This window comes from Hyposmocoma kahamanoa, unplaced genomic scaffold (genome assembly GCF_003589595.1).
Source record: "Hyposmocoma kahamanoa isolate Upper Pololo Valley unplaced genomic scaffold, ASM358959v1 211, whole genome shotgun sequence".
NCBI classification, from domain to species: domain Eukaryota; kingdom Metazoa; phylum Arthropoda; class Insecta; order Lepidoptera; family Cosmopterigidae; genus Hyposmocoma; species Hyposmocoma kahamanoa.
The window spans coordinates 1,404,430-1,415,326 of NW_020653732.1; positions in this window are offsets into that span (position 1 = coordinate 1,404,430).

A 10,897-nucleotide genomic window follows, 5' to 3' on the forward strand; every position below is an offset into this window, starting at 1 on the left:
GCAGGCACCTCATTATTATTAATGTAATTGAAAAGCAAATCCTAGTTTGTACAAAGATAATCATACTAGTCTTTATGGTATACGTGCTTTGTAAATGTGGCAATTAGTTCTAATTTAAACTTTGCTACATAAATTATAAAGGCTTAATAACGCTAGGCCGTAATAAATCACATGTAGCCCGCCCACACACAAGAGCTATATCTCATACAAAAACACGAGATTTGAATTAGCATATAAGTAGAATCTAGCCCTAAAATAATACTATATATTATAATTATAACATTTTTATAAAAACAAAACCTTAAAAGTTTGTAGAATTACATCTAATTGCCAAGTTTTATGGAAATTGGTTATGGGAAAGTGGGTGAAATAAAGTAAACCGGATTCATCGCTTAATTCAGCGCCGTCAGCTGCACACAGTCGCTGCAAAAGCGCTGCAGTTTCAGCAACACTCCGAATTCGTTGTTGTATTTATTGCATACATGTAATTAATAATAAGCTTGGCTGGGTACCGTTTGGTAAACTACGTTGACCCATACCATAAGTTTGAAAACAGAGGTTTTCAATCAGTGTGTTCTACCTGTTATGATATACGGAGCCAATACGTGTACACTCACGATACAGTTAGTTCACCAGATGAAAAAAGCTCAGCGAGCTATGGAACGAGGTATGCTCGGAATTTCTTTGACGGACAAGGTAAGGAACGAGGTTATCCGACTGAGAACTAAGATCGTCAACATAGCTGGTAGAAAAAAAGAAAAAAGCTGAAGTGGCAGTGGCCATATCTGTCGAAGAACCAATAACCGATGGGAGAAGCGAGTTCTTGAGTGGAGACCACGGCTCGGCAAACGTAGTGTAGGACACCCTATGGCCAGATGGATTGACAATTTGCGAAAGTCTGCTGGCAGCAAATGGATGCAACGAGCAGAGGACCGGGCGAAATGGCGCGTATTGGGAGAGGCCTATGTCCAGCAGTGGACTACGATAGGCTGTTGATGATGACGATGGAATTAATAAAGACAGGAACTATCTACTAATTTAAAAATAATAATAATTTTAAAGCATTTAATACCACAAAATAAAGATACGGATACAGATTTGATGAAAGAAAAACCAAACACAATTAACAAAGCAAGAAACAAATTAAATACAATATGTAGCTCCCATATCTTTTCTACATAAGTTTTGTTTATAATGGCCCTCCCTTTCTACCTCTTAGTTATACGGTAAGGGCACTAACTTTCTATAAGCAGTAGAGCTCCTTGTGAAAGAGTTCGTCCAGGGAAGTACTGCCACCTTCCACCTTACCTAATTCCGCCGCCAAGCAGTAATGTTAGCATTTCGCAAGGTGAAATTACAGGCATATGGGACTTGTCAACTTATGTCTCAGGGTGACGGGATGATGGATAGGCATAGTTACCAAATTACGTCACAAGGGAGCAATAGGATAGAATAGAAATTATTTATTCCTTTAAAAAAACAAAACAGTTGCTAAGCAAAGTAATTGCAGTGTGGAATTAAATATAACGTCCGAGATGGAAATCATTTTCCCCCGGATTAAAAGATTCTATTTTTCATTTCCTTATTAGAAAATTAATTCGCCGGCTATCGTGGAAAATTAATTCGCGGTAGAATAATTTAAAAACAATCTTTCCTTTTCAGATCTTTTTGATTGTGTGGCCAAACTTTCTTTCATGTTCGGAATTGAAATGTTTACTTACAGAATTACTGACTTTTTAAAGCGGTATCAGCTTGACTGGGTTAAAAAAGTTTTATGTCTTTTTCGCTATTATTGTATGGACATAAAACTGTTTTAATCGGTTTAATGCTTGAAAACATGGAGGACATGGGGAAAGGTTGACCTTGGCGTACATATCTCACCCAGTCGTCGCTGGAGAGAGGAGCTTCACGCGCACCTAAAAGACTAGACCTCAGTGGCGTAAAACAAAAAGGGTGAGAGGGGAGGAAGGTTTTTTGTGTAGTACTAACAATAAATTAATTATTTCCTTCATGCAGATGCTCACGGCATCATTATAACCTAACAGTTACAGTTGACTTCTTAGCAGCGACCTGGGGCTCGTCGTCAGGATCCAGCTTAGGTTCCTCGAACTTGAGTGTGGGTGTGACTGTGGTGCTTTTCCAGTTTTTCCAATTCCGCTTGGATCTACTAGTTTGCCACCCGAGCCCTTTTGCTTGTACTCCCTAAATTTTTCAAGAAAATGTTACTGGATGGGATCGGAAGCATTCTCGGTCGGTACCAGGGAGCCCAATCGCGCTAAATACCAAAGGAAAAACCAAAGCTAAACCAAATATAAAACACTGTCAATGTGGGTCGTTGTGTAATTTTGCAATCGCGTTAATGTTTTTTTTTAATGTTTCAACTGCATATGTATCGTTGTGGGAACGTATTTGCTTTTGACAGGCCAACGTTTCAACTTTTATGGCACAGGAAAAACCAAATATAAAACGCTGTCAATGCGACATGTTGTGTAATATTTGCATCGTGCTTCTGCTGACGATTTCATGGGCTCTGGCCACTCTCAGGCCTCCAAAAAGAGACTTCATGAGCATCTTTTAGTTTTATCGGAACTTTACCCAGTAGTGAGATATTATGGGTCTTTATTTTTAAAAGAAAAACAAATTCTTAAACTAGTTTTTTAATAACTTTTTTCACCACGTTAATGTAAGTAACAGTACTTATGTAAAATATTAAAAAGATAAATCATAGAGCGGTAGTTGTATACATTCAAATTAACCGAAGAATGGGGGGCCGTAGTATGGACGCCATCTACCCCAACCGTAGCCACGTCCCCAGCCGTAGCCACCACCCCATCCGTAGCCACCCCAAGGACGCCCGTAACCAAAGCCGTGTCCGTAACCGAAGCCTGGTCCCCAACCGCCGATCCAGTGGCAATAAATTATCTGCGAACCAAATCACCAAATCTAATCCCATGGAAATAGAGCGAAATCCTGAAATTGTATAGGCATATACGAGTACATTGTACAGTGTATTCATCGATTTCTCCGTCAATTGTGGATCGATTTTGAAAATTCTTTTTTGTTTTTCTGAAGGACACTGCAGTTGACCACTGATGGCCTTAAAGATCTTATCTGACGGCTGATATAGCTCTGACTTTTTACGAAGAAACGACGTTAAAAATACATATAGGTTGTACTTCTATTCCACTAATTGTCTCCGTTACTCACATCACGATATACGACGTACTCTAGAAACAAAATAATGCGCGGTCTCCGTTCTGTAGAGACTGGCCTGCGCTATTCATTGTAGATCGCTTTTTGTAAATTCTAATTATGAACCAATAAATAATTAGATTAGTGTAAATACCGTGTAAATATTGTAAATACAAATACTTAAGATAATTTTACAAAGTTGATCCAAAATAATAAACACGCCGCATGGTCATATTAACGAATAATGTCGCAGTCCTAAGACTGTAAAACTGAGAAGGTCACAACGGATCAACTTTTCAAATGGAATTAAACGTTACTTCAAAGAGAGTAATAACTTATATTCTATTTATTACGACCAAAAAGTAACCGCTTGCCAAAACCGTATATCGGTCTTCAGGCATGGGTCAGACATGACCAGCCCAAATCCTTTTCAGCTTCGCAGCTTCTTGGGCTACATCAGCTATCTGAGTTTGGGAACGCAGTGTCGTGTTCCGAATTCAGCCGATACGTTTCACACCAAGTATGCTGCGCTCCATAGATCCTTTATAGACCCCGAGTTTGGACTTTTGGACCAAGAAAGTAAGCAAAACTGCGCGCTATAAGTTAGTATGGCAAAGATGCACGTGTCTATCGGCTTCTTTTTGAGAAATATTGGGAGAGCACCCCTCATAAGATCCTTCAAGAAGCAACAGCTCCTCCAGACGTTTTCTGTGCGTCTAGCAATTTCTTGCTCTTGCCTGCACTGGAAGGAGACTACATATTTGGCCCAAGCAGTGGTACTCGCTGACATATTGCATATCCTTCCCATTAACGCAGATTTTGCACTTGATTCTGGTAATAGGGAGAAGATATAAAGCAATTTTCTTTTCTTTTTTTTCTGAAGAACACGGCAGTTCGCGCTGATGGCCATGACTGCGCCACCGGATGAATAGGCGAGCTGAAGGCACTCTCTAAACATAAACTGAAACTAAGTAGCAGGACTAAGTAGCGCTAGCATAGGAGACGAAAAAGCAAAAGCAATTTCTTTTTTTCGCTTTGCAATTTGCCGCTGATGGCCTTGACTGCGCCACCGGATGAAAAGCAAATTCCTATTTCCTATTTTCCTATTTCCTTTTAGTGAACACTTCGATCGTCTAGCGTCATCTAACGGCAAGGTGAGGTTACTAAATTATTTCGTGTAAAGATATTTGTACATAGTTATGCAAACAAGAACCAACCCACACCTCGAGTGTAATTGAGTTATGTAGTTAGTTAGAACACCAGACGTATCCTTTACCCGCTCACAAAATATCCTGGCAATATACCAAGCCAAAACGGAGAAAATACAAGTCTTTCAGGGTACCAACCCTAAATAAGTAACTTATAATAGCTAAAAAGAACCATGCTTCTTAACTTCATATAATGCACTTTTTTTAAATATGCCAAATGGATCCATGTCACATGTACTGAAGTACTGTAGATCTTTAGCGTTTTCATTACGAAAACTAGAACCTGGTTCTCGTAAACGAAATAAAAAGATACATAATGTTTTCTATTTATTGCTATATAATATAATAGTTTCCCTATATCATTCTCAATGCTACACATAGCTCACATGGTTTGTCTCAAATAAATTACCTATTTATTTCTTCACACTGTTTTAAAAAGATCTAATTATCTCGAAAGTGACATTTTGTGGGTTGGTTCTAGTTTGCATAACTATGTCCATTTGTTGGGGTGCTATATAATATATTCTGAATAATTAAAGAGTATACAACCTTAAATGGCTTTGGTTGATTCTGCATAATAGTGACAGTGTTGAATTAAGCACTTTGGAGAAAATATATAATAAAATTGAGGATAGGATTAATTTTACACGATAGAAAAGAACACAAATTTACTTCGAAATTTTACCAAACCGCTGTATTCGATAGGTACTTTATATATAGGTATCAACTTAGAATAATAACGCATAGAATGATAGTTTCATATCAAACGAACTGTCACAAGTGAGGCAAAAATCAAATTCGTGTAGGCTAGTTTTAGTAGTAGATTAATTTTCGGTTTTAGTGAATATTTATATAAAAATACAAGTTGAAACGCGTTACTTCCTTGTGGAATGTGATGTTAGTATCTATTTTATGTTTGTCTGACGTATTTTTACACTCATTTACCGCACATTTCGTCATTTTTAGCTAAAATTCTTGATCTGTTCGCGGTGTAAGTTGACCTTGAGCACTGAAGGCCCGCCCGCTCGTGTAGGCCCTTTTGGCGCGCTTGAATTTGCCTCACTTAGCGTGTGCGGACTAGGTTTCTATGTATTATTATTCTAAGGGTATCAATGACCTTTTTTATATCTACTGAACTAAATAGGACATGTATAATATACGATATATACATTTTTCTAATAGCTTTAGTTTCGTTCTTCAAAAAACGTAAATTCTGAACTAAAGCCAGTATACCTGTCGCTCGACCGAAGCAATATGAATCGTATTAAACTACGGGAAAAATTATAATTCTAGCTAAGGTAATATGGACTCTAGAATAAAATATTTGGAAATAATTGCCAGGGTGTTAAAAGATTTCAAATAATGCACGCTCTTTACAAATGGCACCCTCAAATAGTAAAGTGACAGAATGGAAAAAGTAATTTTTGGTAACGTGACTCGTGAAGTAGAAAAGTAAATTACACAGCTGTTTCGCGAAACAGCCCAGCCCAGTAAGGGTAATTAATAATATAATAATAATAACGCACACACTCAACATAGCCCCGCACTAGGGAAACCCCGTGTCGCGGGTGCCATGGACACACACATAGACAACCACAAATTACACCTAAACTCACGAGAGAAATAAATGTAGGCACTAAAAATATTTCTCCCGGCCCGGGAATCGAACCTGGGACCTTTGCGTGGCAGTCCGGCATGGTAACCGTTCAGCCACGGAGGCAGTTATCAGGTATAATTCTAGCTGAGGTAATATCGACTCTAGAATAAAATATTCGGAAATAATTGCCAGGGTGTTAGGAGTATTCAAATAATGCACGTTCTTTACAAGTGGCACCATCGAATAGTAAAGTGACAGAATGGAAAAAGTAATTTTTGGTAACGTGACTCGTGAAGTAGCAAAGTAAATTACACAGCTGTTGCGCGAACCCAGTGATGGTTAATTCGTACTAAATTGCTTAGCTTTATGTTTCTAGCAGTTTATTTTCCCATCCGCCCTCTACGTAATATTAATAAAATAAATAAGAATAGATTGTACAGACAACAGCACATCAGACTACACATTTTTGTTCGGAAATCGCATCCAGTGCAACGGCATACGTCAATATGTAGCTTGATGTGCACATTGCAACGGCAATACAATAATGTAAATATAGAATTAATGCGTACTTGGATGACAAAAATCCATGGTAGTAACCCGTTTAGCTCATGGAGGTAGTCTCGATCTCTGATGTTTCAAAAAAAAAAAAAATTGTAAATGTTATTTACAAAGAGCAACCCCTTGAGTTTCTTGCTCATTCTTCTGGGGAATCTGCCTTACGAATGAGCGGTAGAGTTTAACCATTGTGACGATTTCAAGTGTAATAATGCTTACCTATGAAATAAAGATTATTTTGAATTTTGAATTTTGAATTTTTAATAGAAGCTCCTAGAAAGATTTCGTCCAAAGACGTACTGCCACCAGAGATTAGCAGTGGTTTTAACCCATTTCTGCCTAATATCGCGGGCGGAAACCATGTACGCATAAAATAATAAGTATAGAAGTTGTGTAAAAACACAATGTCTACCTTTCAGTTCTGTAGACTCCCATTTACTACGAGATATGCATCGCGATTCAATTTTTACGAAAACCAATTCAAGTGTATCAGATCTAACGATTTTTTGTATCGATTCATATCAATGCGATTTTCAAGCGAATCTATTCTATCGAAAGGCGAAATACGTAAGCAAGCCATAAACATATTGTAATATCTTTGACTGCCACCTTACCTACTTCTGCCGCCAAACAGTAGCTCATATTACCGTGTTCCGGTTTTGAAGGGTTATCAACTTAAGTTTCAGGGTGACGTGCGCAGTGGTCGTGCCCCTCAGATCTTTGCGATTTACGGCTCTGAGTTGCACTGCAATTGTTATTAGCACCAAACTAACGCTTGTTATCACAAAAAAATAATAAAAAAGGAAAATAAAAACCAAAAAAAAAATATCAATAAATAAAATCACAATTTGAAATACTGTCAAGTGTGCTGCTGTGGCGTATACAAAACAATCCACTTAGCTAATTCCACCGCCGAGCCTACCCCCGTCACCCTGAGACATTAGTTGACAAGTCCCATGTGCCTGTAATTTCACCACCACCATTCGAAAGCGGAACGCAATAATGCTTACATTACTGCTTGACGGCAGAAATAAATAAGGTGGCAGTACTTCCATGGACGAACTCTTTGACAAGGAGCTGTATTGCTTCTTCAGCATTACCGTATTCCGGTTTTGAAATAATTTAAGGATAAATTACAGGCACTTGGGACTTATCAACTTATTTCGCAGGGTGACGGGCGCAGTGGTAGTGCCACTCAGATCTTTGCGTGTCTCTGGCACTGCAACTGTTATGGATAGACGTGTAGCTTGCCATCAGGCGCACGTAAAAAAATGCGATCCTGTAACGCTTTTATTACAAATAAAGGATTCATTTATTGACATCAAGTGTTTTGACGAACAAGTCGTGCACTTGGCAGTAAACGACACGCATATATTGCACCTCTCATGGAAGAATGGCATAAGTGGAGTTACGTCAAAAATGCTTTATTGCTCGACAGTATTAGTCGACAGAGTTACAAGAATTGGAGAGATGTGGGTTATATTTTTCTATATCTAATGGTGAAACAAACGTTATTGACATTAATTTTCCATGAGGGGTGCGCTATAACAGTGCCGCGCAGACCTTTAAAGTATATACATCGGAAGGGCGCTGCACTGGTTACCTGGAGACATAACGTTGAAAAGTGTCTGCAATATCAACAGCACCATTCAAAATCGAAACGCAGTAATACATTCTGCAGCTCTTCTCCTACTGATTTGATGTTAACTGTCCAATAGTAATAAACCACAATCATCGACATCTCGAAGATACCAAACGCAAACGACCAAACCCCGTTTATAGATGCGACCATTTACAGTCCAGCAATAATGTGGAACATTTACATTTATAACCGAACGCTAATAACTTCCTACTTACTAGTTTGGTTTTACGAGATTATTAGCACATTTTTCACGGCATGGTATGGTTCTACTAATTTGACATGTTGATGAAAAATTCTGTGGCTCTAGTGAAAAAGGGTATAAGTAAAAAAAGCCTTTATAAGGAAACGTAGAAAAACACATTTTCGCATCTCCTTGTAAAGTTGTCTTTTTTTACATGTACTCGTTTTCTTTAGAGCCGCAGAATATATGTACAAATGTGTGGAAAGGTTGACCTCCACGTCACTTGGTTCATATTATATGAATAGATGGAAGTTAATATTTGACATCTCAAGTACAGAGAGCAATATGACGAGATGTAAGGTGATGTCATGCCTGGGAACACTATTGCAGTTGGTCCCACACTGGGCCATTGAGTCCACCAGGATCCCCTAGCCCAATGCCCCAGGGGATCTTTGTGAACTCGACAGTTGATTAGAATCCCCTAAGTTAAATGTATGTAAAGTTGTAATCAATAATAATATGACTGTAGGACAGTTTTTAGATATAGTTAGATAAATGATAGTATCAGTTTAACGCAACTTAGTTAGTATTACAACTAGTCACAATTAGTTGCAATTTCACTCGTTTTTCACCTTTATTATTATCCTTTAATAAATATAGATAAAGAGTACCTATATTGGTTTTAGTTTTGTAAACATATGTTGTTTTAAGGTACCATAGTGTGAATGGGGCTTGTCGTTATGTATCCGCGTTCGGGGGATTTTGATGAACTGCCGAGTTCACAAGGATCCCCTGGGGGATTCGGCTAGGGGATCCTGGTAGGCAGAGCCTGTCCTGTGGCGACCCTATTACGATTATCATTACATGAATTTCGACAATAATATACTACGTTACACATTGTTTATTGTTTGTTGTTTATTAAGATTGTTTTAATATTAATAACAAGTTGGCCTTGTAAATTTCTGAATAATGTGTACGGCGAAATAACATCTACCTACCTTCTTCCCCGACTTATTAATAAGTTACCACTGGAACTACGAAATACCTTAACAACCATTAATATAAAACATAAACTCAAAGATTACTTTGTACAAAACTTAAAAAAATATGATAAATATTTAATATAATAAGATGAATGTATTTACCCAATCCTATTAATTTTAGTAACATATATATTATAGATTATTTAAACAAATTACTTAAATATTTACACTTAAATATAAGCTTCTGCTAGCATGTTCAAATTTGTATTGTGAAGATACAGGTCGCATTATGACAAACCTTAGCGGTTTAAAATGCGATTAGAAACATATTTGTGTATTTTGTCCTTTATACAATAAATAAATAAAAAAAAAACGGCCAAGTTTAAAGTACTAGGAAAAAATTATTACGCGAGCGAATAGAAACGATAAAGTTATGCCATTAGAGTAGCAGGTAGAGGTACATAAAGACAGACAAGACGTTTTTAAGTAGCTGTAAAGCTCCTTGTGAAAGAGTTCTTACAGTGAAATACTGCTATATTAACTATTTTTGCAGTAAAGTGAGCATTACTGCGTTCCTGTTTTGAAGGTTAAGGGTTCTGGTGCTATTAGAGGTGCATGGTTTTGTCAACTTGTGTTTCAGAGTGAATTAAATATAATATCTAGTGATGGGACGAATATATCATGCGCCTGACGGTAAGCTACACGCCTGTCCATAACAGTTGCAGCTTAAATCGCAAAGATCTGAGGGGCACTGCCACTGCGCCCGTGCCCTGAGATACTAGTTGACAAGTCATATATGCCTGTAATTTCATCAGCCATGTGGGTAAGGTGGCAGTACTTGGACGAACCTTTCACAAGGAGCTCTAGCTGCTCTACAAAAGTCCACGGGATTGCAAGGTGGGTATCGTATGGAGTTGACTATTTTTCGTCTAAGAAAGATTTTTTACACCGATTCCTAATAAGTATGGAATTATACCAACTACCGTACTATTTTATACGTATAATGATTTTGGGCAAAAGTGGGTTAAAATCCGGGGAGGGTCGACTGGGTTTTAACTCACTGCCCGTCTTTATATTGTGGCTTTATTAAAGGGAACGATATCGCACTGCTATTTTAATAGTGTTGCAACGCAAAATCTTTGAAATTCAATATTATAATATTGTTGAACGTAAAATTTGTATCTCTACTAGTCAATAAAACCGTCTTTACAATATTGTAAGAAATAATTAAAAGATATCCGCTAACTAGAAACTAGAAATAAGTCAAACTTTTTGTGAGCTGGTTCTGGACAAAATTGTCCTTACTGAAAAATATGAAATGTTTTTTAGTAAGACACACTTTTTACAAGAAGGAAATTTATTAAATGTGAAAAATGAAAAAATTTAACCTACACAGAAATTTAAAAAATCTTTCATGGGAATTGAGTAATTTGTTTTTCTTCGATTCTGAAAAATACACTTTTTGAGTTAATACACATTGTATTACAGTGCGACATATTATATGGTGAAATTACAAGCACATGAGACTTATCAACCTGT